The 3,883-nt window shown below is 37.1% G+C and overlaps 1 protein-coding gene across 14 annotated transcripts in view; it reads left to right on the top strand.

The window, feature by feature from the left end:
• The window catches only part of MCTP2 (multiple C2 and transmembrane domain containing 2), a 154,127-nt gene that overhangs the window by 113,548 nt on the left and 36,696 nt on the right, over nt 1–3,883 (top strand). The gene's annotated exons all lie outside the window — the stretch shown is intronic.

Below are 3,883 nucleotides of genomic sequence, written 5' to 3'. Positions count from 1 at the left end.
CCACGTTGCTCATGCCACTGCCTGTGAAAATTCAACATTGTGCATGCAAAGCTGTTCTGAGCACGTTACCTGACACATGCAAGCAACTGCTCGGATGAGAAACAGGCTTCTCTGGGCAATTAAAGGAGATGGTTTTGCCCTTCTCCCAGCAATTTTACATTTCCAGTATTATTCTTTTGTGGTTGAGGGGAATATGATTTAAGCTTGAGATCCCGGGCTTTGCTTTGCTGCAGCAGTTAAAATTCCTGGAATAGCAACAGTAATATTGATGATGCTGAGAGACACACAGCAAAGTAAACACATGTTATTTCCAGCTCTTTAAAAAATGCAAGAACAAACAAGGACAAAGTTAATAGGGAAATAACCACTTAGAAGCTTGACAACACTATAAACAAGGCTGGAAAAACAAAGTTTGAAGCTTTGGAGCCAGGGTGAGATGGAGCATAGCAGCGACTGATACCCAGATCCTTTTTTCACTCTAAAAAGGCTAGGTGGTCTTATGTTTCTAGCTCAGGAGTTCAAGGATTTGCTTTTTACCAGTGAAGCGTTCCAGAACAAAACAAAAACAACAACAGACGTTTTGCATCTGAGGAATAATAGTTTTTTCCTCTGGGCCTGCTTAACAAGGCACCCTGTAAAGCAAATCCCTTGCTTTTGGGGTTGAGGATCTTCGATAGCAGTGCTTTCTGTGCTGTGAATGCATCACATAGGAGCAATTCCCTCAGCCCTGGTAACAAGACCCCCAAACCACTGCCTCTCACTCTTTCTGTAATTGCTTTGCATTGTTTTTACTTGATGAATAAAGCCTTATAATACGTCAGTTGTGTGTGTCCTGGAGCGTTCAGGTAAAAGCCCAGTTCTGCCAGAAGAGGTGCGTTTGTACAGTTGGTCAGCAGGAATGTGTATGCAGGCATCCAGTAAAGAATTAAGGTAACGAGTAAGAAATTCAGCTTTGTTATAGTGTACAGATATATCCTTAAGTAGCACCTAGAAGGTGCCTGTATTAACATACAAATATCTATCTAGCTATCTGTCTCTAGACCTGAACTAGAAATGTATACATATATAGTGTATGTATATAAAAGTGTTTGTGTATATACATATATAGTTTTAATCTGTTTGGCTAATGACAGCTCACAAATCCAACCCCAAATGAGCAAACATTTTTGCTTAATAAAAAAAGAAAAAAAGAAAAATGGCCCTTTATAGCTAAAACCTGAACTAAATGCATCTGAAAACAATTCTGACTGGCTTTCTGCTCGAGTTGTGACCTGTTGGAGAACTCTGCTCGGCGCTTGCGTTTCCAGCTAATTTGATATTGCCTTTTTTGTGGCTGAAGCTTTGTCATTTGTTTCTAAGCTGTCATTTTTATTAGTCTCCCTGGCTGATCTTTTTGGGCTCTCGTCAGGTGGTGTATGTTCTCCATTGTCTGCCTGGTCTTGGCAAGCTGTAGGTCCTTTTATTGCCATATGACGTGGGCGTGCTTGCAGCAGTAGCCTGTAATTATACCCACCACAGGTGACAGTTACAAGAGAGCTTTGGTAATAATTTTAGCAGCCTGATCTGATGTTTATGAAGAGAGAACCCTCTTTGTGGTCTGGCTGGAGTTTGCTATATTGTATTGTACTTTAGCTGTTTGATTTATGAAGCCCTTTCTTTTTTAATATATAACGTCTTGTGTCTTTTAAAGTTCTGAAGTTTTGTTAGATTTTTGTTGCTCTTATATTGTTTTGTACGTTTAGCATGTATTTTTGTATATCTTTTATTTTGCTTTGTCTGGCAGGGTAAAATTGTACTCTCGCTTGTTATTAGTTTTATTTGTATATTCAGCATTGCTGAACTCGTTTTAAACCTCACGTTAGCAGATACATTGTGTTCTCCTACTTAGGAGTCTAGGTAGAGAATAGCCTTTTGCTCTGTTTTTTTTTTTTTGTCTTTAAAAAAAAAAAAAACACAACAAAAAAACAAAAATGAAAATGCTATTTTATAAAGATCAGATTTGCTATCCAAAAAGGTGTCATGGGTTCTGTTACTCTCAATAGATTTGCAAAACTTTCATGTGCCGAAGGGTTTTTTTGGTCCTGATTCTTATTGCTGTGTTACAAATCTCCAACCCAATGTTAGGAATTTGCTGCAAAAGATCTGCCAAAGACTCAAATGCATAACACCTAAAAGTTGGCTTTTCTCTTTTGTAGTTTTTTTGCTGTTTTAGCTTCTTTAGAGGAACTTCAAATTAAATGTCTAACATTTCCAAATTTGTGAGAAAGCAGTAATTTGTAATTCCTATCAATTAATTAATAGGACAAACTACAGGAATTTGTTACCATTTGCCAGTTTATCTGGTCCTAAAGACATGATACTGCATATCAGGATCCAGTCACTTATTTTGCCAATTTGCCTGTTGCCTTTCCTGAAAGCTCACTTTATTAACAGGTTAGAAATTATTTAAATGAAAGTGAAATTAGTATTTCAAGCTTAATGAGGACTACATATGGGCAAGATTCATATTAAACAGGAGCGAGACAGAGAAACTACTTGCTCACTGCTACTGGAGATAACAGAATTTCAGAACGTTTTGTGTAAAATTCCCAAAGTTTGGCATGGATGTGCAGTATGAAAACCGCACGGGGAAAAGGTATCCAGCTCAGCCCAAGCAATTACTGTTCTTGTTTCTTGTCAGAAAATGGTAGGGAAAAAAAAAGTAGGAAGTCTATGGCATCTATTAGGAAATAAAATTTTCATTAGAAGTTAAAATTCTTTTGCTGTCTTAATGTGCCGCCCCCTCCAAGAACCCAAGTGTACTGATTCTCCTTCGGTCCAGATCTGCTTGGTTTTGTTTCATTCACATTACTTTGAGCTGGCATCTCTTATAAAGTGCTTTAAAACACTCAGTTTTACAGAAAGATTGTAGGCATTGACTATTACCCCCTCTGTTATCAGTGGAGCAACCCTATCAATACTTTGTGGTTTTTCTTCATCTTTTTCTTTAAAAAAGACAAATGCTTTATTTATAACGTTAACTTAAAACAGCGCATTTCCTGGAAATAGGCAATTCTTATTCTTTTAAAGCGAGGGAATAAGTCGAGACATGTCTGTAGGTGGTTTGAGTCACTGCAAGTCCATTTACTTCAGCAAACCTCTGTTATTTAACATTAGTTAAAAATTTCTATCCTCTGTGGAACAAATCCTGCTTGAATATGACTAGCAGGTTTTCAGAAGAGGAAGAAAAATCCTGTAGGTGGCGATGGCCTCTCATGAATGAGCCAGCTCTGACATTCATGCTTTTGTCAGATTTTTCTGGCAGGTTTTCTTTTTCTTGCTTGAACTATTTTATTTTTAATTTAATTCACCAGTTCTCTCAGCGCTAATCTAACACTAGTTGCAGAAATGTTGACAACTGGAAGAAATTTCATATTTGAAGGTAACGCAACATTTTGGCTTTTATGATGGAGGCAGATGCACCTTGAGGGGTTTCTCTTAAAGCATTCTACTACTTTTTTTTTTTTAAATGAAAAGAGTTGGATCCTTTGCAAGATCTGAAATAAGCTCTGAAATAAAAGAGGATTAGTATAGAAACTACAGAGCAAAGACTTTTTTTTTTTTTTTTAAGAAGCCTGTTTTACTTTCCTGCACTAGCAACTAATAATTGATTTGACTCAGAGGTTAGTCTTAAGCATCTGGGAAGTTCTCGGGTGTTGGACATAAGGTTGTTTAAGGATAGCAGTAGTAATAAAAGTACCCCACAACAGAATAATTCTGTTTTTTAGCATTCACTGGGGAATAAAGCTGGAGCACTGGTCTAACTGTAAAATCCCAGAAATCTGATTTAAAAAGTCTGTTTTATTGATTGTTAATAAATTTGACTACTGCCACAGTAAAGGAT

This window comes from Anser cygnoides, chromosome 11 (genome assembly GCF_040182565.1).
Source record: "Anser cygnoides isolate HZ-2024a breed goose chromosome 11, Taihu_goose_T2T_genome, whole genome shotgun sequence".
Classification (NCBI taxonomy): domain Eukaryota; kingdom Metazoa; phylum Chordata; class Aves; order Anseriformes; family Anatidae; genus Anser; species Anser cygnoides.
Note: the sequence above shows the minus strand (reverse complement) of the source record. Positions and strands in the feature narration are given on the sequence as shown.